The 25096-nt window shown below is 37.1% G+C and overlaps 1 protein-coding gene and 1 pseudogene across 2 annotated transcripts in view; both read left to right on the plus strand.

Annotated features, from left to right (window-relative positions):
• The window catches only part of LOC126011801 (tubulin alpha-1C chain-like), a 128455-nt pseudogene extending 113901 nt beyond the window's left edge, over positions 1–14554 (plus strand).
• Positions 1–25096, plus strand: part of SNX5 (sorting nexin 5) — a 1173556-nt gene that overhangs the window by 269479 nt on the left and 878981 nt on the right. The window lies entirely within an intron of this gene.

Genomic DNA, 25096 nt, shown 5'->3' on the forward strand with positions numbered 1-25096 from the left:
CAACAACACTAGACTGTGGAAATTGTATGCAGGAGAAAACACAAGATGACATTTCTCCACTATTTCCCTACATGTGATGCACAGTCATTTGTATTTCTCAACTACGCATGTTCACATTTCCTCTCATAAATATACATAAGTTTCCAAAAATTACTAAATATATATAGACTGCTATTTCACCTTCCCTCTGTCAGGAATAAAACCATATGCCTACTGGTAGTAGTTTTATATACTGTGCTCTAGGTATTATTTCTAACTTATTTTCATTACCAATACATTCCTTCTGTTCTATTGTGCTTCTTGAATGGCAGATATAACTTCTGGTGAACACCATACTTAAAGATGTGTGAGCATCACTGCTAGGAAGTAGGACACCAATCAAGAGCTAATAAGCACAGCAACCATCAGTGAACATTATAATCACAAGGTTCCTGAGCTTCAAAACTGAAGGAGTTTGACACCAGTTAGCACCACCACCAAAAAAAAAGGGACTTGAAAGGTCTTCAGTAATTAAGGTAAATACCCTGAACTCAGTGTACCTAGGTTTGATCCCTGCTATCCATAAGTTTCCTTGAGTCCACCAAACATGATCAATCCCTGAGAACAGAGCCACGAGTAAGCCCTGAGTACAGCCAGGTGTGCCCTCTCCCTAAATAAATATATAAATATATAAATAAATATAAATATATAAATAAATAATAATAAAATATATAAATAAATATATAAATAAATAAACATATCCAGGCATATTTGTGACTCATGATTATCCCATAATAATGAAAGAAATGGAAAAGTAGAAAGTAGAAAGGTTATAATATTTTATTTTATTATATATCTTTATTTAAGCACCATGGTTACAAATATGTTTGTAGTTGGGGTTTCTGTCATAAAAAGTAAACCCCCCTTCATCAGTGCAACCTTCCTGCCACCAATGCACCCTATATTCCTCCTCCCCCACCCCTGCCTGTCTTCAAGACAGGCATTGTATCTCTCTCTATTGTTGTCATGATAGTTGTTGGGGTAGTTATTTCTCTAACTGCACTCACCAATATTTGTGGTAAGCTTCATATCATGGGCTTGTACTTTCAAACCTCATCTCTATTGTCTTTAGGTATTATTACCATACTTTTCTTTTTCTTAAATCCCACAGATGAGTGAGACTATTCTGCATCTATCTCTCTCCCTCTTACTCATTTCACTCAGCATATAAGTTTCTGTATAAATCAATGTATAGGAAAATGTTATGACTTCATTTTTTCCTGACAGCTACATATGTGTATATGTATATGTAAACTGTGCATATGTACCACAATTTCTTTAGCTACTCATCTGTTGTTGGGCATCTGGTTGTTTCCAGATTCTAATATAGCAAAGTGTCAAGCTACAAAATAATATTTTGTATTTACTATTTTGTATTTGCTATCGCTCTGGCCACACATTCAAAATTTTAAAGTAATTATTAAAACTATTTTGCTAGCCTAAAGGCCAGAGAGATAGCATGAAGGTAAGGCATTTGCCTTGCATGCAATAGGACCGTGATTCGAATCCCAGCATCCCATATGGTCCCCAAGGGCAATTTCTGAGCATAGAGTCAGGAGTAGCCCCTGAGCGCTGCCGGGTGTGACCCAAAAAACAAAACAAAACAAAAAAAACAACAAAAACTATTTTGCTAGCCTATATAAACTTACTAATGAAATTTTTATATATTTTATATATTAATGCACATTAAAATTATAGGACTGGAGAGATAATACAGCAGGTAGCATGCTTGCCTGGCTATGGCCAACTTGGTTTCTGTTGCTGGCATCCCATATGTCCACCATCTACCACTAGGCATAATTCTTGGGTAATTATTATCCCGAGCATTGCTGGATGTGTCTCACAAAATACCCAAAATTATATGTAAAATTATTTTTAGGGATCAAAGATTTCAGTGCCATTTGGTTATATATATATATATATATATATATATATATATATATATATCAGTGAATCTTTTTGATCAACATTTGTCAATCACATTCAAATTATGGTGTACTTTTTGAAATTGATTAACTCATTGGTTTTTTATTTATTCCATTAACATTTATAAAGAAAAAGCAGATTGAGGATGAAAGTAATCTGAATGTCTGATAAGCACATCAATAAGATAAATCTTAATTGTTATTTTATAATTATATTGGGATATCATAGAAATATAAATAACTGGAAAATCTGATGATAATTCATAAATTGATGTTATAAACTAAAACAAAAGTATACTTTTATGATTGTTTACTTGAAATTACTAATTTGAAATATTACTGAATGATTGTCCTTGAGATTAGGATTATAATTGACATTTTTATAATTGTCTTTAATAATCTAGCTCATCACTATTATAATAGTTATTTTAACAGTAAGCATATTTTATATTTGTATGCATTTAATATTAGAAAATTATATCTGATGGTATTTGAAAATCTGAAGATTGTCTAAAAAAACATGGTAAATATCTTACAGTAGTATATAAAATATGAGCACAAAAACTGTTTCTATTTTTGCATTTGACATTTGCTTCACTTTCTGTGACCATAAAATTGCGTATGAACCATCCATGAATATTTGTCTTACTCATTTTCGGTCCAACTTCAAAGATCAACAGAACAATCTAGTTTCCTAGGTATTAAATCCAAGTTTAATCCATGGGAGAAAAATGAACTCCATTTGGGAAAACCAGTCATCAAAATAACTCACTGAAGACTTTGAAGATATTTCTTCTAAACAATACGAAATTTTAAAGAACACATTAATTTTAGTGATAGTTTGTGCCTATCTTTAACTTTAAGTATTGACATATTGGAAGTGTTGGGGACTGGTTTCCAAAATTGACATTATGAGTAAAATATTGAGTGTTCATGAAGAATTTTCAATTTAACGACTGAATCGGTGCAAAGACCACCACCACCCAATGAAATAAAATGTTTATTATCTAAGAAAGAAAGGAAAAATGGTACCAGAAACAATTCCTGATACTATGGAATTCCTTAATTTATGGGTCTTAACTCTAAACATTGTATTAAAAGTTGAAAAAAGAATAAAATGACATGACATTTTAGAGCAAAGTGCCTTATATGATATACTGACAACTTGCTAAACCTATGTACCTGAATGGTTTTTAGAGGTTACATCAGTTCTGCAAAGAATGGGTAGAGTGAATTCTTTAAACATTCAGAGAGAAACTTATTGCCTATTTAACCAAATGAAGGTTTAAAAAAAAATGTCCTCTCCTATAGAAGGTTCATTGTCTATAGTAATGTTTTCTATAAATTCATGTTCAAATTATGTTTTAAGTTGGAAAGAATACAGTTTAAGTTTTTTCTATGCAAGACACCAATTAGAAGAAAATAAATCCTTTTAAAATGGATTCTTCCTATGCAACTGCAACTTAAGGCATTAAAAGTATATAAGAAGTAGAACCTATTAGATGATTTTCTCCCAGACTAATCTGCTTCTGTACAATTTCTTGTCTACCGTCTTTTTGGACTTTATTCTTCAAGAATGCTGGCATGACCAGGTGGTCAAAAGGATGCTAGACACCTTCTACAGTGGTACCTTTTCAGCATTGCTTCAATGCTGTCATTATTTCTTCCTTCTGGACTTGCTTTTGCTTTGGTGTCTTAAAGGAAAGAGCTTTTATAAATATATTATAAAATAGGAATAGAAGTGACCTTGCTTTCTGGCAAGTAATCGTCCAGAGTGTTGAGTAATTTTTTGAGCTTTCTCATGTATTACAGGACTCCAGTAATATCCATAAAACTAGATGGTGCAAGGGTAAGAGAAAAAGAAGTAGAGTGTGAAAACCTCTGTAATGATGAATCTACTGTAAGACTTAAGGAAGCAGATTTCTGGGTCCAGCCAGTTTTCCTATTGCCATTTCTAGGCAACGGAAGAATGTATATTTCCATCACATTCCATACCACGGTGACACTTACGACCCAAAGACCACATCTGTGAGAACTACTGCATGGTAAAAGTACTGAGAAGGAATAATGAGAAGAAATAATGAGACATTGGAGTTGAATAGAAACTGGGGGCTTTGGATTCCTGGCACAGTACTTCATGACATGAAAGCCTGGAAGGATCCAGGGAGTAGTTTTTTTCTTGATTCCAACACACAGTGTCCACACTCTTCCTAGAAGAGTACAGTGATGATATAAAACTATTTATTGACTTCCAATACACCCTAGACTCATATTTTTATAAGTGAACTAATGAGGATTGGTGTCACAACAACGTTAAAATGCCCTACAAGTTTCTAAGTGACAACTGGTCATCTATAGTATCAAGGAGAAAGAGCTATGATCTGGCACTAGTAAAGGGCTACTTTGAAGGATCACACCAAAAACACTCTGTTTCTTCAAAAGTCTCTGAAGAATGAATTGTACTATCACCTGTCTTTGTGGCCACATTTCCATTTATAATTTATCCAAGCAGGGAAAGATCAGGTCTGATCATCTGCCTTTTAATTACCTCAGCCAGAATTGTGGTTTTCACCATGGCCTCTCCCCAGCCTGCTATGTTTCTAACATTCTCCAAATTCCCACTTAAATGCCAGGCGGGTCATGGTTATAAACACTAACCAACCCTGATATGCTCTCTTGATCAGTTGGGTGTCAAAGGCAGATAGATATGGCTGCATAGCAGACCAACCCAAAGTCAAAGAGATGGTACAGCAGTTGGACCAGATGAGTCCAACTCCAGTTCCTGTTTTGTCAATGCAGAGCTTCCTAATATCACTGCTCTGTAACCACTGGTGGCTACATCACAGGTGTGTCTTTATTTGGTAGTCCCCAAAACTGTAGGACCTAAACTCCAGGCCCTATCTTTGAACTACTGGCAGAGAATCACCCAGTGTCACAGTTTCCTGAACACTGCTTGGGAAGCCCTCTAAAAGAAAGCAATAACCCGAATTTAATTTAATTTAATGACTTACAGATCACAAGTCTTTGATTGAAAAATATGAAGTCATGATGCCATGGGTCAGGCATTCAGGAAGAGCTCTCTGCTCTGTGTGTAATAGACTGGGCCTGATGGCTGATATGAAGTTGAAGAACCAAGATGATTCCCTTTATATCTGAATTCTCAGTTGAGAAGTCAAATATCTGAGGCTGAAAAACATCTCAGCAAAATGTCTTATCCTCCAGGCCCTTTCTTTCTAGTCAACTAGTGTATTTTTCTTTATAAGGTTACAAAAGTCAAAGGAACATGGCCGGAAGAAGTGGAAGGAACCTGTAGATATTGGTGGGGAATAGTCTACTCTGGTGGTAGGATTGTTATTGGAAGATAACACGACTGAAATTCAGCAACATATAAATCATGGTGACTTGATATTTAAAATAATATTTAATGTAAATTGGAACAATGACAGTCACTAAGGGATGGAGGAAGCTCAGAGTTGAGGTTGCGACTCATATACTACAAACCACCTTCTCTCCCCACCCCACAGTGTTTGGGCAGCAGACAGCTCATCCCATTCCATGGAAAGGTGCCTTCTGTTCAAAAGAATCATTCCACAAAATAACAAAGAAATCACCACATTGATAAGAAATACAGGGAAATGGGAGAGCAGGAGGTTGGTTGTGTTGCATAAGGAGTTTTGGGGTATCTGTCATCCTGCAGACAACATGGAGATTGATCGTGATCCAGGCTGCCTCTTGAGTTTGCATCATCAATGATTCTCTCTGTGAGACAGAGATGCTGTGCTCCAAATAAGAGGCCCATCTACTTCTGCAGAAAAATTAGTCTCTCAACTGCCAGAATTGCCCTTCACCCTGACTGGGCAAAAGAATCTAAAAACTAGCCTTAATGTCTCTATTCTACATCCTGTCCCCTAGCAGTCCCTGCTTGAGGTCAGCCCCTCAACATTTCTCTGCCCTTTCAAGTGAGAAATTCCTTCATCTCTCCCTGAGATCCCTCTCAAACTGAAAACCTACTTTGATGTTGCTGCCTGAGTTACCAACTGAAAATCAAGGACTTAGTGATATAATTTCTGTCACAACTCCACATCAAAAAGCAGAAAGAAAAATATTCTCCATGTGTCCTGCCATAACCTGGATCCCTCCATCACATACCACCACTTCCTCTATCATATTATATGCTTGAGGTATCCTAAATTGAGACAGTGTGAGGTAAATCTGTACCTTCACCCTCTTATAATTCTTACTTTCTTCTCTAACTAACCCCTTACTCCATCTTTTGAGAGTAAAAATGTGTCCTGTAGAGCTTCATAGGTAGTTTATAATATTTGTGTTCCTCTGATCTAGTTCAGATTGATCTTCAAACCAACTCTGACATGGAGCTTCTAGGAAGTAGGTTCCCCCACCAACTTCTTAAAAAACCCAGTACATACCTCTAGAATTACCCTGTCCAGAATGAGTGTTTCTGGCTACATAGCAATGTTGAGCACTTATATAATTACATTTCTAGTTGAGCTGTACTATTAAAGGTAAAATACACAAATTTCAATGACTTGAGGATAAATAATAAAAAAGTACATTGATAATCATACTAGTTATATTTTAGATGTTATTTGGGATATGGTGAATAAAATTAAACATTTTATTCAAATTAGTTATATTTTTCACTGTTTTAAAAATGGCCACAACTAATGAATTTGTACTCCAAGAACTTCTCACTATTAGTTGTAACCTAAGACAAATGATTTAACTTCTCAAAAATTTAATTTCCTTCTTTATAAAATGTTGGCAGTATTATACCTATCTTTAAGGGTAATAATGAGAAAGGAAGATTGTATAACTAATGAACTGTAATAACGTTATCTGTGACATTTTTTGTATCAAATACAACTAACAGGTATAACCAATGTACTGTAATAACGTTATCTGTGGCATTTTTTGTAGCAAATAGCTAACAGGTACAGTGGTAGTTTCTAAGGTATCTAACACTGTGTATGTTACGAGCCACAAAATCTATACTCATATTTTCTTCTTTCTTCTCTTAGGTGAATGTATCTGAAATGCATCACTCCTTACCCACCTATCTGGCGAGTGTATCTGTTGATTTTAGCGAACTTTGAGCCTCTCATCACAACTTCCCACTCCAAATCTGTTGACATCTCTCTCCCATCCTACCCTAGATATCCTAACATACTGCTCTCTTTAGATCCTACAGAGAGTATCCTCCCTCGTGAATCAATGTGTCTACTTCTATTGTCAGTAAAGTCTAGGACTAAACAGTTTATTCTCCAGCTATTTCTGTGCCCTTTTCAGATAAGTCATTTTCTCCAAACATAGACTTCTAAGTAAGCAACAATTCATTTTAAATAAGCATTACTCAAGTTGATTCCTGGGGAAGAGAAGCCCAGTATTTTGAACCCAAGAGATAACTCAATAGACTACTGTGCAAACCTGCATGTTGAAGTAAGAACTTGATCCACAGCACTGTTGCATGAATCGCTGACCACTAAGGAGTGTGAACCAGCACTGACAACAAGATCAACAACCTCCTTGTTCACATAATTGGTTGAGAATTACTGGACTGGCCCCCAAGCCTTCTGCACATTGCATAGGAGTCCCAAACCCCAGCTCCTGGAAATTCCAGTAGGATTTATTTTTATTGACAATGTGATACTGATGCTCCCATAAAGTTTTCTCCCACCTTGCCAAGATCTATGGGATTCTAGGTCAATCTATTGGCCAAACATGGCCTCAATACACACAAGTCTCTACTGCTGTATGTTCTGGAGTCTCTTTCTTGGAGTCTGAGTGTCAGCTTTGTACAGCAAGAACCAGAGGTTGTAAATGTTGGTAGAAATTGCATTCTAGGGACTGGAGAGATAACACAGGTGGTAGGGTGCTTGCCTTGCACATGACCAACGTGGGTTCAATGCCCATCACCCTGTGTGGTCCTGGTAATCATGAGAGTAGATCAAGTAATAAGCTCAAGCATCAACAGATATGGCACAAAAAAATTACATTCCGAATGTAGAGCTTCTCCTCAGAGTTACTCTGCCTCCACCAGAATAAAGAACTAAGAATCAAAATATCTAGAGCTCTCAGGGGCTCCATATAGTATCTAACCTCTTATTCCATACATGAAAAAATAGAAGCTCAAAGTCAGAAAGTAGTATAAGGGTTAAAGTGCTTGCTTTGCATTCTTTTGACCCTGCTTGGAATCCCTTGCACCACATATAGTTCCCTCTGAGTCTCTAGAGTTTACTCCTAAGTACAAAACCAGGAGTCAGCACTGCTAGGTATGACCCAAGCCTCCACCCTAAAATGAAAAGAAAAGAAAGAAAGAAATGAAAAGAAAGCAGGACCTCAGAGATGGGTGTGTGTGTGTGTGTGTGTGTGTGTGTGTGTGTGTGTGTGTGATCTAAAGGTAACATTACAATGTTGTAAACTCACCCTAGTTCTCCTGACTCCAGATCCATGTATAAAGGGGTATCTTGAATGAGAAACATCTTTTCTCCCTCCAATTCATCAACACACAGAGGACAAAGGGATATTCAAACAGGTGTCACTCCCTAAAATATCAACATGTTCTTTTTTTAGTATAATATTTATTTTAATCATAGTGGCTTACATATCATTGATGATAATATTTTAGTTATATATTAACATAAAAACAGGGGAGTTCCCATCACTGAATTGTCCTCCCTCTACCTCCGCTCCCATCCTACCTCCCATATCCTCCTCCCTCACCCCCGAGTCTGCTAGAATAGCTCTGTGCCTAGCTTACTACTTAGAGGTCCTACACCTGTTTGGTCTTGGTATCTCCCTTATTTCCCTCTTTAATTGGGAGGCGGGACTAGATAGTTCAAGTTATGTGGTTTTGTTTGAAGAAGAGAAAGATACTAAACTGGGGAAAAAATCAAATACACTGAAAATGGTCAGAGTCCTTCTGGAGGCTCTCATCCTAGGTTTGAGAGATGAGGGGAAAAGAAGGGTGAAATACCACAATAGTACAAAAAAAAAGTGTCAAGTAAAATATCCAGTGAGCACTCCAACAATAAAGATAAGCACCACATAAAGGCCATGGTCTTGAGATAAAAAAAACATGGCAGAGCACATAAAGGAAGAAAAGAAAAGAAGAAAAAAAAATATAAATGGAGACAACAACTTTAATAACCACACCAAAACAAAGAAATCAACAAAAACTAGATAAATAACTAAAAAAGAAAATTGTTTTGTGCTTTTACGCCTTTTTTTTTTCTTTTTTCTTCCCTCCTGGACAGGCACAATAAATAATGGGGTCATTCGAAAAGGAATTCCCATGGCCTAAGAGATATAGGGTTTCTTCATCCTTGAAGTATATTGTCATGGGATTAACTATAAACTCTTGTCAGGTTCATTTACTCTTCTCTTGGTGCTTTTGTGGTGTATGGAAGACTTCTGCTCCATCCTGGGTGATAAAATCAGACTTCTGTATCTAGAGATCACGGTGTCTGCACAGGTCAGAGATTAGAACTTATGATGAAGTCTTTCTTTGTGGTTCTAGAGGTTCTGTTCCCTCAATGTCATTTTAATCCTTCTTCTGTGGTTGGTGGTCTTTGTCTTTGCGCTGATCCTAGGGTGGGACTTGGGATAGCGTCTTTTGTTATGTTTCCAGAAGACCCATTCCGTTGCAAATTGTCTCAGACAGATCTCTGGAACTAGAGGTCATGGTTGTTGTGCAGGTCATAGCTCAATCCCTAGACTAGGCCTTTTTTTATTGGTCCCAGGTTACATACAGTCAGGTCATGGTTCTATCAGCCAGTCATCTGTAAATCGCGATCTTGGCATTTGGACAGACCAAAGGATGACAAGTCTTCTGATTTTGTCTTATAGTTAGCTGGTGAGGTAGAATAACCTGCTCTTAGGTCAAGTTGTTCCCAGTTTCCTCATTGTTAGGATATCATATTAGAGCTGGCACTTGTTGGTGTCCGAGCAGTATTAATGATGTCCTGGAAGGGATTTGTTTCTTGTGGATGTTGTGAAGAACTATGTCATTTCAATGTCTGTGATCCAGAGTTCAAGGCTGGACAGTTGGTGTCTAATCACCTGGGGTCTAAATTGGGTCCACGTGACATATTTTCAAGGTGGGAGATGCCCCTGTATTGTAAACAAGTATGAGTTCTTATCCCTAGTAGATAAGAGCTCATTTTTATACTTAAGACTTCCCCTTTTTTTAGTGTGCCTTTGCAGGGAGAAATGGTGCTACATTATATTACCAGTGCATTTGAGGGTGGAAAGAGAAGAAAACAAAAATAGCTCATGCACCCAAAAAAGATAAAAATATATGTGCTCACGTATATATATAAAAAGAAAAAATATTTTTAAAAATGAGGTAAAAAAGTAATTAAAGGAGCAAAGTGATGCAAGAGACTACTTTATATTAAGGGAAAAGCAGGTAAAGAGGTAGTGTAATACAGGTCATATACTTATGATGGAAGTACAGGTTTCCCCATTGTCTTTTGAGGTTTTCTTGTGGTGTGTGGGTTCCCAGGTGTCTTTTATTTATTTATTTTATTTTTTTATTGTGACTGAAGTTCATTTACATAGAATTATTTACGATACATAGTGACAATAAATGAAGGGCATTCCCACCACCAATGTTATCCTCCCTCCACTCGTTCCCAGCATGTCTCTCATATCTCATTCCTTTACCCCCCAGAATCCTACTGCAAATGCTCGCTGCCCAGCTGCCTTTTCATCACACAACATGACCCTCTTGAGAATGGCAAAAGCTTTGCAGCAAGGAGGTCTTGGGAGGAGTTCATGCATCGGGAATACTTTTAGCACTTTAGCGCTAAGTCTGGTTTCAAGTAACAGTCCAAGTTAGGAAGGGTTGGTAAGGAGGACCACGCAGCATGAGTCAGCAGGGGAGTTGGTTGCCTTTTCTTGCAGGGGACAAGGTGTGGGTTTGACTGGTTGTCCTTTCTCTTGGATGCTGAGTATTGGTTCGTTGGGGTAGGAGGTCAGTCTTGATGCCTAATGGATTAAGAACTGAGGGTGAAGAGTTTTAATGAGGTGGGAAATCTGGATGGGATTGAGGGGTGAAGGGATAGTCAGATTTCCAAAGGGGGGAAGGGGAAAGTATATGGAAGGGGCAGGAGAGAAGAAAAGAGAAATAAATTAAAAAGAAAAGGAGAGGAAAAGAAAGGAAGTAGTGAGAAGAGAGGAGAAAAGAGCAAGGGAATGCTAGTTTGTTTAAATGTGTTCGATGAGTAGGGCCTGTAGTATAAGTCTGTAGGTCACAATTGTTGCTTCGGTGGTCTGGCTGGTCATGTGTTTCAGGTCCTAAAAGAGGGTATAACCTAGATAAAGGGTATGTTAAAGAGTTTTCTAGGGGCATTCTCGTAGTGCAGGCTGGGTATGGTATCTCGTGTGTCTGAGCCCCGAGATGCCATCTTAGTTTGTCCACCCTTTGTATCCAAGAATGCCTGTGGACAGAAAAGCTGAGAGTTTATTTTAAATATAGTAAGATTAAGGCATTAAAACACATTATTATAAAATACTTCCGTTAAAGTAAGTAATTTCCCATGGTATTCTTTACCTGTATAAGATCCCTAAGGGATTATTGTGGGCCTTTGTTGTAGAAGGCTGATTACATACCTGTTCTCTCTATGCTGCTGTTGCTGGTTTCTTTGTGGTATAATGTATAGTCAAGAGTTTGTGTTGTTCCTCTTCCATGTGTTTTGGGCACTGCTCCCCAGTTTATGTTCTCTAGCCTAACTGAGTATAGTTGTTCATAATATGTCCTCATGATGTGTTGGATTTCTTGGGGTTCTGTTGTGATCTCTCCCCTTTCATTTGTGATCCTGCTTATTTGAGTGTTTTCCCTCTTTTTATTGGTGAGTCTCGCTAGTGGTTTGACTATCTTGTTTATTCTTTCAAAAAACCAACTCCTGGTCTCATTGATTTTCTGTATTGTTTTCTTAGTTTCTATGTTGTTTATTTCTGCTCTGGTTTTTATTATTTCGTTTCTTCTGGTTGTGTTTGGGTTTCTTTGTTGCTCTTGTTCCAGTGCCTTAAGATAGTCCTGTAAGCAGCTAATTTTGTTGTTTTCCTCTTTCCTGACATAGGATTGTATTGCTATGAGTTTCCCCCAATTACTGCTTTTGCTGTGTCCCACAAGTTTTGACAAGTTGTTTCTTCATTGTCATTTCTCTCAAGGAATCTTTTTATTTCTTCCTAGCGTACCTCTTTGATCCAGCTGTTTTTGAGCAGCCTGTTGTTTAATCTCCAGATGTTGGATTTTCTCCATTGCTTCTTTTTACAGTCAATTTTGACCTCTATTGCATAGTGATCTGACAGGGTGCTTGTAATGATCCTTACCTTTGTGATTTTATGCAGGTTAGATTTATATCCTAAGGTACGGTCTATTCTGGAGAAGGTTCTATGTGGACTTGAAAAGAATGTGTACTCTGCTTTTGGGGGGTGGAGGGCCCTATATAGGTCTATTAGCCCTAGTTCTTCTAATTTTTAATTTAGGACTCATATTTCTTTGTTATTTTTCTGTCTGGTGGATCTTTCCAGTGGTGATAGTGAAGTATTAAGATCTCCGACTGCTATCACATTTCCTTTCATGTGTTTCTCTAGTTTTGCAAGCAGTTGCCATATGTATTTTGCTGGCTCTGCATTAGGTGCATAGATATTAACCAGTGTTAGCACTTCTTGGTCTAGTGTTCCCCTGATCAGTAAGTAGTGACCCTCTTTGCTCTGATCACTTTCTTGAGGTTCAATGCAATTTAGTCTGATATAAGAATGGCCTTCCCTGCTTTTTTTAATTTCCATTGGCCTGGATAATTTATTTCCATCCTTTTATTCTAAACCTGTGCCTATCTTGTACTTGTAGGTGTGTTTCTTGTAGGCAGCAAAAATCTGGTTTATGTTTTCTAATCCAGTTCTCTACTATGTGTCTTTTGATGGGAGAGTTTAGTCCATTAACATTTAAGGAAATTATTGACAGAGAGGGCTGTTGTGCAGTTGTGTTGTTTAGCATGGTTGTTGTTACAATCGGGGATTTGGATTGTGTAAGTTATCTCTGAGTAGGTTATTTAGGGTCAGTTTTGTTTGCACAAATAATGCAAGTTCATTTTTGTTTGAGAATGATTTTAGTCTTCCCTCCCATTTGAATGAGAGTTTTGCTGGATAGTGGACACTAGGTTAAAATTTTCTTTCATTCAGTCGTTTAAATATGTCATTCCACTGTCTTCTTGCTTGAAGTATTTTATATGGGAGATCTGGTTTGATTCTAATGTTCCTTCCTTTGTATGTGAGGGTTTTTTCTCCCTTATTGCTGTAAGTAGGTAACCCTTTTCTTTGTTTCTTGCCATTTGAATTACTATGTGTCTTGGAGTTGGTTTGTTGGGGTCTATTTTGTTGGGGACTCTTTTTATCTCCTGGATTTGCTCAGAAGCGTCTTTCCAGAGGGTGGGTAAATTTTCTGCTATTATTTCCTTGACTAATTGTTCTTCCCCTTTCCCTGTTTCCTCCCCTTCTGGTATACCTACAATTCTTAGATTGTTTCTTTTGTCTTTGTTCATTAAATACTGGAATTTTACTTCCAGTGCTTTTAATTCTATTTCTTTGTTGGCTTCTTTGTTGGCTTCTGTTTGCAGTTTATCTTTGAGTTGTTCTATGTGATTCTCGAGCTGTGCTATTCTGCTCTTCTGGCTTTCTACGGACCTCTACACACTCCCTCTGGCCTGTCCCGGGAACTCAGGTTTCCTTGAATGGGCCTATCAACATGTTCTAATCGAGGTTAGCTTGCAACCATATCAATGGAGGTATTAATTTGCTTTCATTCCTACTGGAGGCAGTCTCAAGAACAGAGTGTTTGACATCAAAGGCCACATGGCACATGTGTCATGTGGGAGGGAGATGGAGAAAGTGTCATTGGGTAGGGGATTCCATAGGAAAAGAGTAGAGGAATAAAATATCCCCTTAAAGATCAGAGATGATGGAGAGATGAATCACATGGTGAGGGAGGGAACAGCATTTCCATAATCAATTATTAGCTCCAATTCCACAGTTCATCCAGTGTACAGACATTAAAAGTTGCAATTTTAGAAAGCCTGTCTCGAGTACAGGTGTAGGGAGGTGGGGAGGAGGGAGATCTGGGAAATTGGTGGTGGGAATGTTGCACTGGTGAAGGGGAGTGTTCTTTACATGACTGTAATTATACAACTATAATCATGTTTGTAATCACGGTGTTTAAATAAAGATAAAAAAAAGTTGCAATTTTTGCTTTGATACTACAGGAGCTTTCTGTACCCTAATTTGTGCTCAGATATAGGCCTTGCTTGGATCAATGGGATTTGGGGACAGAAATAATGCTGTGTTTCTTCCCAGTTTCTCATAACTGGTTTTATGACTACTTTCTTCCATTTTCTAACCTATGCCCCTCAATCTTTGATTTTTTTGTATCCCCAGCCTGGGAACATCTTTTTACCACCATCAGTGACCCTAGTTGCAACCCAACCTCCAACCCCATAGATTCATCATCCACCTGTGGCTCTCAGCTGAGGCTGACTCTCGCCTATTGGTCCATAATCATGCATCCATAATCACATAACCACTGTAGACTGTTGGGTCTCTTATATATGGCTGCAACAAAGGAGGAAATGAGAGCTAACACAGAGGAGGAGGACCCTACAAGCCATAGAAAACATCTCTCTCTGCCAGAATCCTTACCCTTCCACCCTGAATAAAATCATATTTATTTACCACAAGACTTATATGTAGACCAGAAGAGGCTTCCCCAGAGTTAACAAGGTTGTATGATGTCATCTCAATAAAGCAGTTCCAGAGATGGCAAAATGAAGAACATTCATAGAGATGGACTTTTCCCTGGAAATTCTGTAAAGCTTGACATTTGCAGTGGAAAGAGAGAAAAAAAGAGATGGGAAGAGGACAGGAGATGAGATGGGAAATGAGACTTTGCCTGCCTAAGTAGCTTCAGCAACCGTGTTCCCTAGATCATGTGATAGTCTTAACCATATAGAAACTATATGTCATATCTAAAAATAATGACGAGGACGTTGCACATAATTACTTAAAAATGCAAAAACCTGTAGCTTACCCTAGTTCAGCTCAGCCTGATTTCATAATCAGATGAAGGAACTTTTCACATCTGAGTCCTATATTATCAAAACAAGCAGCTTTAAGAGAGAGAGAAAACCAGTTCTCTGTGCTTAATTTCTCACAGCAATCATGCTGTAGGTATTTTGGTAAAAGAGGACAATGTCAGTGTATCAGTGAAGCCATTTTAGTGGAATGAATCATGAACCTCAGGTCAGTCACTGATTTGACCCTGAGGGCAAAGACAGATAAGCATCAATGTTCTCTACTTGTCTACTTGTTTGCTAAATTTCTTCTCTGGAATTAAATTAATTTCTGATCTACAAAAGAATATCAGAGAACTAGTTTCAAATGCTGTCTGTCACTCTTTAGATTCACTTCATCTCTTTGTGCCTCATTTTCTCATTTTTAAATGGGGGTTGATAATAAAAGTTTTCTTAAAATGTAGTCAAATAACAATATTAATTTAGTACTTACTATTGGTATAAACACTATTCTTAGGTTCTTAGGATAATTTCTTAAGATAGTAATAAAACATAAATTCTTGTCCACATAGAGTTTATATTCAAATGTGGATAAATTGACAGTAAACAAAATAAATGTCATATATACTATATTAGAAGGTGATAATGACCACAGAATGAGAATGGAAAGCATATGGCATAGAGAAATATGGTTACAAATTCTTTCCATTGAGAAGAGAAACCTAATTTCCAATGATCACCTTTAGTAAAAGGAAATTACCCTGCTCACAGAGCTTCTTTGTTTGAGGTAGGACTGAGCTGGGGAACTTTCAAGGAAACAAACATCTGTCTCTGTGAGAGGTTCTAGTCATTGGTAGCTTTATATAGCAACATAGTTCATCTGTATCAGGATACATCAACCTCTGAAGAAACTTTTACATCAAAAACTACTTCATAGGTGCCTTCCAGTGTGTCAGTCAGAATCCCTTCACAAGAAACAGAAACCAGCCCAGGCCTTTAAAACAGAGGGGTTTTATTATATGCTTGCAGATATGTTATATAGGTGATAGAATAGCAAAACGTTATAAAAATTACTGAGTGTTGCAGGCCATTTTATATACAAAGACAAAAGAGTAGAGAAAGTGATATTATTAGAGTTTAATCTACCACTGACTTGAATTGGAAGTGTGGCTCTATGGACAGGTGAGCTAACAGCAGTAGTATGAGGACATGTCACCCACAGCAGAGATGGGAAATTAGGTGTATTTCATGTTCCCATAGAGCGACTAAGATGGAATTCTGATGATGGAAACAATACTTATACTTAGAAAGTATATTTTCCTATGACTGGGCGAGTTCAAAACTGGTGGACCCTTGCTAGATATTCTAATGTAATAGGTAAGATAGAGCCAGCTCAGAAATATTTTGAAGTGACAAGTAAATAAACTGTTAGGCCATAAATTCCAAAGAGCAGATGTGTTTACCCTTTGTATCGTCAGTAGTTCCATGGTATGTAGTCTAAAAGGACATGAGAAAATGCTCTGTAGCTAAACACACAGAGCACACACCCTGCTTTCCACAAACAAAGACTTGGCTATACCTTCCTCTTCCCTTCACTCACTCCTGATTTGTAAAGACCCATCTAGGTTTAATTAGCATTTGATAGATACTTTTGTCTATTAACTATGTCTGCCCCTCATATGGATTGACACTGAACAATAAAGATCCTAAGGGGGGGACACTCAGTCCACAAGGCTGGAAACCCCCCAACTCCAGGCTTTTCTCCTTTATGTTTATTTTGTTTTCTTAATCTTTGAGGAGCCCTGCTTACAACCCATTCACCCCAGGATGGATTTCGACAACTGGAGCCTCTACAATGCTCAATATGTATACATTGAATGAACATATAAAATAATGAATGGATAGCAATGATATAGAACCCTTGAAGTATTAGGATCAATAAATATTACTGCAGAGTGGAAGAACATAGTAGAGGAACATAGTAAAAGTAAATCAGTACTAAGGTGATGAACATAGCTATAATGGTTAATCGCCCCAAAAAGCAGCTTTATTTTTAAAAGACTTACTATTTTTATTTTTAAACAAGTTTTGAGTTATCGTTAATTTATGGTACAACAGAACTTCTGGAATACAGCTTCACACATTACTGTACCCACCATCTAAGATATTGTGTCAACCCACTATCAAAATGAATTCCTTTGGCCACCCTGCCCCTTTTCTTCTATTTTCTAATAACCATCATAGTTTCCACATTGTCTAAGACTTAGTTCTGTTTTATTGCTTTTTTGTATGTTTATTAATTAAATTATTGTATGTTTATTAATTAAAGTGCTTTGGTTCTTTATGTTCCACATAAGTTGAACATTCTAAACATGATCTTTCACTTTCTGCTATAGTTTAGTTAGCATTGTCACCTCAAATTGCACTTATAAAAAGGCATTATTTTAACTGATTTAATGTTAATGTCAAGCAGATTTTCTTAGAGTATTTATCTTTATATTATCTACTGATGGATATTTAGATAGATTCCATATTTGGCTATTATGAATAGGAATGCAATATCACTTTTAATTAATGTTTTTACATCCTTCAGATAAATGCCTAGGAATGTATCACTAGAACACATAGTATTTTTTATTTTTTAAGTAATCATTATACCATAGAGACTAGACCATTATACAATCCCACCATCAATGAGCTCTTTTCTTCCTCATCTTTACCAACATGTTGTTTCTAACCTTTTTGTACAAACTCTATTTCATTGTGATTTGATTTTCATTTCCTTATAGTAAGTGTTACTGAATGTTTTTCATGTGTCTATGAGCCATTTTCACATATTTTTTGAAGAAGTGTTAATTAGTGACTTGGCCCATTGTTTTTATTGAGTTAGTTTCTCTTTTAGTGTTACGCTTGTGTGTGTTATTTATGTATTTTGAATAATTACCCTTTGTCATTCATATAGTAGGCAAATATCTTTCAACTTATATGTCACCTTTTTTTTTGCTTCGTGGTTTTTTATCATTGTATAAAAGCTTTAAAATTTGATGTAGTAACAGTTGTTTACTTTTTCCAAACAAAACTTTAGTTTGAAAGGAATCAAAAGGATAAAATATCCTTCAAAAGAGTGTGAATAATAATTCAGTCCAAATGAGAAGTCTACTGTCTATCTACGCAGTCCATGTAGGGTGGCCAAACTCTGGCTTCCAAAGGCACTAGCAATTATTCTGTTGAGTGTCGTTGGTGTTATTTCAGCCTTTGCCCTAAAAAATAGGGTGTTCTCACATCTTTCTTCCCATTTGCCTCTAGCATTGAAACATAATATGCTTCAGATGTGAATTAAAGCACTTCCCAGTTGGGTTCTGATAATCAGTGAGTGATGCCATTGGACTTCCATCTAGTGCATGAGTTGCAGTAAATACTCATATAGGATACCTATAGCAGATACCTATGTTATACCTGCATATAATTTGCTATTCTAGTAGGTTTCTAGAATAAGTCATGAAAACAATTTGCCTCCAAGATATGCCTATTTTCCTTCATGTCTTTGTCCATTTTTCTCTTCATTTCCTCTTTTCTATGTCCCTTTTTTCCTCTGCACATTCCTCTGTTTCCTGTTCTCTCCTTCCTAGTACTTTATGCCCTAGGACCTCACCCCCACTTTGAGCAGTCTATGCTTCTATTTTCTCCTGGATGAAATAGTTCTAAGTACAGACATATCCTTGAACCTCTCAGCAGTGAGGAGGGATGGCTTTATAGAATTAAAGGTTGGCAGGTTGCCTTGATTACTTCTCAGAGGAATTTTAGAACATTGGACATTTCAAATGGACATAAAAGAGCTTCAGGCAAAGTTATAGGCAGCTATTTTAGTCCACACTAGATTTTATCGCTTCTGTCCCCATTTTGGCAATTCCTAACATAGAACTCTAGTCCCATTTCATTGGTAATGGGGTGGGGGGTGGGGCTGCTCTGTTTCATAGACACTTCACAGTGCTGTAAGAGGGAGAAAAAATGGATGAAAGATATCCCAAAGTCTTCAATATTCTAGAATTGACCACAGTGATCTCTACAGTGTGCTGTAAATGAGGAGGAAGAGTTCTAAAGTGTTGAAAATTCCCAACCCAGGATGAATTTTAAAGCAATCTAGGAAACATGCCTATAAACATACACTCACCCCAGGCATCCTTAGCAGGCAGTCCAAAGCTCTTCTATTCATCTCTGAAAGAGCTTTGTTATCTGGAACTAGCAGGACATAAAACTGAACAAGTAGATCTGATATGGATAGGGGCTTTCCAGCAGTTCTCAGGGTCATACTTAGTCATGCCTGGCAGTGCTGTAATGCCAGAGATTAGACCGAGGATTTTGTCCATGTATTTCATTTCTTCAAACTATCTTATAGGTCCTGGCAAGTCATAGCACCTATTTATAGGGATGTCTTTGTTCAGTGTTTTCAGCCCCACACACATCTATGTAATTTAATAATCTTCATAATAGTCAACACATATATTTGGCCTACTACTGTATATTTTAAATGAGCAACACAAATAAAAAAGCACCAATTCCTCTGGTCTTATGAACTCAGTTTTCTACAACCCAATTTAAGCCACATGGCACATATTGCGGTTTCTACCCCCTTTTCTTGTTGTTACTGACAGATGCACTAAACTAGTTTAGATGGACAAGAATGTTGTGAGGAAGCATATTGTGATACTTTTCTTCTGGCCTCACCAACAGTAGTTGTTGCATTGGTATATGATCATGTCCAGAATAGATTCTTCTTTCCCATATCATCAGAGAAAATGGGAGAATGTCCTAATATTAATTTCCCACATATATCCCAAGATTATACAGTTTCCTTCCTCTGCCCAAGAGTGGCACATACATAAAGCAAATATGAGAAAGAAGAGATTATTGTTCAAACTTGTGAAAATTTGTGTTCTTGGTAAAGTGAGCCTCAGACCCTAATCCAATGTCTTGGAAATTTTTAATAAGATAATTGTGTTTTTAAATTTTCATTGAGATTCTTATATTCTACATGAATAACAAAAACATAAATCCTGATTAAATTAATTAAATTTTTCTTTGTGGTCATCCAGCACATGAGGAATAGCTTCTATACCCTGAGAAATTTAGCTTCTATGATGTCTTAAACTTTGATACCCTCTTTTTTTATTTAGTGTCTTTTGTGAGATGAAGGAAAAAGTTTGAATATCTGATTATGGCCAACTATATATATTATCATGCCTCTCTTAACTTTGGATTTTCCAAAAATAAATTTGATGCCATGTTTAGGCTAGGTAGAGATAATTTCTTTCTTCCCATTTTTTAATTAAGGCATCATGATATTAATATAAGGCACCACAAAGTCATTCATGATGGAGATTCAGGCATACAATGTTCCAACAGCAATCTTACCATCAGTTAATATCCTTTTACCAGTGTTCCTGGGTCCCTCCCACCCCTATTAGGTACACCTTTAAATTTGGATAACTTATCTTACAGTGTTATTGATTCATATATGTACAGATTCCTTCCACCACACCTCTATACCACTAATGTGCCTGAGTCTCCTGATCCTCACCTAGTTAGCTTGTGTCTGTTTCTTTTAATTATTCCCTCAATTTTTCTCCCTTGTCCTTTTCATTTTAATAATCCAGGAGTAAAATAGGTAACCTCCCTTTGATATCTTACATTCTTTTGTATTGTTATGCTACATACCACAGATAAATAAGATCATGCAATAACTATCCTCCTTCTTCTGACTTCCTTTACTATACAATATATCTTCTAAGTTCCTTCTTAAGTTTCAGTGGATTGTATGAACTTCGTTTTTTAACTGCATAGTATTTCACAACTTCATTATCTACTCATTTGTCATTGGATGCCTGGGTTGGTTCTGTATCATAGCTATTTTCCTAAGAGCTTTAGTAATATAATTTCTTCAAGGTTATAATTCTTAAGATATTTCAAGATTGCATGAATAAGTAAGATGAGTAGAATAACAAAAAAAAAAGCACAGGAACTATAATTGCTGCTAAGCAATGTGGGTATCACTCCACTAGGAATCATACACAGTTCCCAAAAAAATTATCTGCCTGATACAAGGGCAGAAGGACAATTATACCCTGGTTCTGTGCCCAAGTGGATAAGAATATACAATCTTGAGTGGCCTGTTCCTTGAAGCAGTGACTAAAATTACATTAGTCATGATGTAAACCCTTGGTGTTCTTCAGGATGTCACAGACTTCTTTTTCAAAGCTTTAAAATCACAGGCATTATTATCAATGCCTTACAGAAAGCAGAGTGGTGACTGTGGACACTTTGTGCTAAAAAATACATCCCTGTGGATATAGTTTTGTATTAGAGGAGGCAGTCTTTGTGCTCACACTAACTTCTGTCTAACTCACACCAGACCAGAGCAGCCACATCCAAACTGATCCTGCCTTTCCCATGCAGCAGAAAGTGCTTCTGGACTGGCTCTGAAGAATAAGATATTGGCCTGGCTACTCTTCAGACAGAAGCTCAGCTCACCATCAGAAGATGACTGGCATAGGAAAATCCCAATATTCAGATGTTAGTTTGTACCATCCAGAGAGTTTCAGGCTAATAGACACAGGGAAGGTATACTTGTCTTTTTCGAGTGGAATGCTCTGAGCTATTTCCTATGAATCTCTTTTCTTCAGAGTATAACCCTTATACCCATTATCACTGCCCTCAAGTGAAGTATAACTTTTCAAAGATGATTTGCAAAAGATCTTGGAGCACATCTACATCTAGATTAAAGCAACCCAATATAAAGTTGTGCTCAACATATTGACAATCCTACAAAAAGAAGCAAATGGTTGGGTGATAGCTCAAAGGGCTCAAAGAGTGTCTTGTGTATATGAGACTATGAGTTTGATTCCTGGCATTGCATGGTCCCCTCTCATCTCTAGATGAAGTGCTGGTGACCACTACACCCCCATCCAGCTCACTGGGCCCAAGCAACTTTGCATCTCTGAGGCCAACCATTAAACTTTCCAACCTATGTGCTGAGTAATACTAGGACTGGTGACCCCTCATAAGAGGAGAGAGTGAGGCTTGTGGGTTGATTTAGAGCATTAGTTATCAATGTGTTCTCCCTGGATCAGCTGTAGCACCTAGGAATGTATTAGAACTAAGTATCAAAGCCCAGTCCATTTATATTTATTATTCTGACTCTATAAAGATAAAGCTAAACAATCCAGGAAATTATGAAGCCCACTAAAACATGAGGACACTAAGATCAAGAGGAACTTTTTTTAACATTTATAATATTCATGGCACATACAATATAGATAGACTGGCTTTTGGCAGTTCTATTATGTACCAGGGTCAAATAACATGATATAGTGGACTTTATATGGTTCATAAACCAATGTGCCCCACGCAGTAAGCAATGAACCAGTCACTGTTCACTGTACCAGTTCCTGAGACAAGAGTTGTTGACCTCCAAAAGTGGAGGTAAAGGTGATGGGGAGGCACACTATGGTAGGAAGGTTCAGGCTTGTGTTTGCATCATCAGACTAACAGGAAGATAATCATATGAGGAATCTGAAGAAAAGATCAGAGGATGGTGGAAACTAGGAACAATCATGGAAAAAAATATCAAAGGAAGTAGTAAACAAAAGAGAAAAGGAAGGGAAATAAAGGAGAGAAAAAGAAAACAGAAAAGGAATATATATAAGGACAGGGTAGTGAATAAAGGGGAACAGAAAGGAAGAAGTTCTGGTTCAACCTTATTAGCCCATACATTTCTTAGAGGTTTACCAGCCTTTCCATGGTCTCTGCAAGTACAGACATGGACCAGCATTAAGTAACCAGGCTAGCCAGGATCAATGAGTGGTGAGAATCTGAAATCTTCTGTATTCTTTAAAATTTCCAGGCTATTGGAAAATTGGAAGCCCAAATAATTCCATCAACTCCTAGATCTATACAAGTGACAAACAGCTTTCTGCTTTCCTACATTGTGGGTAGAAAGAAGAGGAAGCCCTGAATACAAAACAAATTTGGTTGGAGTGAACAGTAAAGCTATGAGTCAGATACAGAATTTTGTTTGTTTGTTTTTGGGCCACACCTGGTGATGCTCAGGAGTTAGTCCTGGCTCCTGGCTCAGAAATCGCTCCTGGCTTGGGGGGACCATATGGGACGCTAGGGAATCAAACCGCATTTCATCCTAGGTTGGCCACGGGGTACGTGCCCTACTGCTGTGTCACCGCTCCAGCCTCAGATACAGAAATTTTTCTAAGCAGACATCAATTTAATGTTCTCTCCAATTGCATGTTCCATTTTTGCTTATATACACCGCTCTTTGAGTTTTTTGTTTATATACCTTCTAAAATTCTCTGCCAAGTTCTTTTCTGTGTTCCTCATTTTGCTAGGCATTAGTTACCATGGAAACAATGAGGGCCCAGTCGAATTGTCTTAGCTTGATTGATTTATATAGAAAGTCATTCTGTGAGATGGCTGCACAAATGTACATATACTTATCATGGTCTTTTATAATAATCATATACACATATGTACAATATTAAATTCCAGGGTTTTAAGGAAATTCTGATAAACTTTCCAAGGAAACGAAACACTGTGAAGGAAGCATTTTGTGATGTTTTCCTTCTGATCTATTTCTTTTTATTTGCATAGGAAAAACATCAAAAGAGAGTATTTTCAATCTTGTATTATTTCTTTCACTTATGAACTAATAATTCTTATTATATTATTTTAATAATAACTTCTTTTTATCATGATTCAATGCACAAAAATAAAAACAAATTTTCCAAGCAAGAAGTTCAGTGAAGTTTCTTAATATTAAACTAAGAGGGAATATCAGATAATATAATAAAGATTTTTGAAAACTATAAACATAAAACAAAATATTCACTAACTTTTCAAAAATTTTATTGAGGCAAAATTAATTTATAAGCATATATATGCTTATATTTTAGAGATACAATGTTATTATGACAAGCATGTATCTCTCACGATAGTCCACGCATCCCACTACACTACTGATTGGTAACCTCAATTTAGTCTTCAGAATCTAAGAGTTTGTTTTAATTGGACATTGTTTATTCCCTTGCTACTTTTTAACCCACATTAATTATATCATCTGTATTTGTCTTTTTCCTTATGACTTATTTCACTCATTATAACACTCCAGTTCCAATCATACTGTAGAAAAGGGCAGTTTTTCATCTTTTGTTTTCTATTATAACCTGCTAATTATTCCTATTATATATAAACACACCATATTCACTTTATCTTCTCATCTATTGTTAGATACTGAGGTTCTTTTCAGAACCTGGTAAATATAAATGGTGCTGAAATGAATTCATGTATGCACATAACTTTTCAAAAAAATTCTTTATTGAAACCATTGTGATTTACAAAGTCCTTAGCAGTTGGGTTTCAGACATATAAAATGAATCAGGGCCAATTCCCCAACAGTGTCAATCTCCCTTCACCAATGTTCTGTAAGTGCATCCTCTACAACTCGACCTGCCCCCCAGACTACCAGTATGACAGGCCCATTTTAAGTTGTTAAAGTTTTGTTTGTTTGTTTGTTTGTTTTTTGTTTTTAGCCACACCCATTTGATGCTCAGGGGTTATTTCTGGCTAAGCACTCAGAAATTGCCCCTGGCTTGGATGGGGCCATATGGGATGCGGGGGGATGAAACCGTGGTCCTTCCTTGGCTAGTGCTTGCAAGGCAGACACTTTACCTCTAGCGCCACCTCGCCGGTCCCTAAGTTGTTAAAGTTTGAGTCTCTTGATTCCATTGTTGTTGCCTTTGGCTTGGATATTTAGTTCTGTCCTTTTTATTTATTTACTTATTTATTTTTGGTTTTAGGGTCACAGCTGGTGATGCTTAGGGGTTATTCCTGACTCTGCTCAGAAATTGCTCCTGGCAGGCTCAAGAGACCATGTGGGATGCTGGGAACCAAATCAGGGTCAATCTCTGGATCAGCTGCTTGCAAGAAAAATACTCTGACACTATACTATTGCTCCAGCCCCAGTTCTGTCCTTTTTGA

This window comes from Suncus etruscus, chromosome 6, assembly GCF_024139225.1.
Source record: "Suncus etruscus isolate mSunEtr1 chromosome 6, mSunEtr1.pri.cur, whole genome shotgun sequence".
NCBI lineage: Eukaryota > Metazoa > Chordata > Mammalia > Eulipotyphla > Soricidae > Suncus > Suncus etruscus.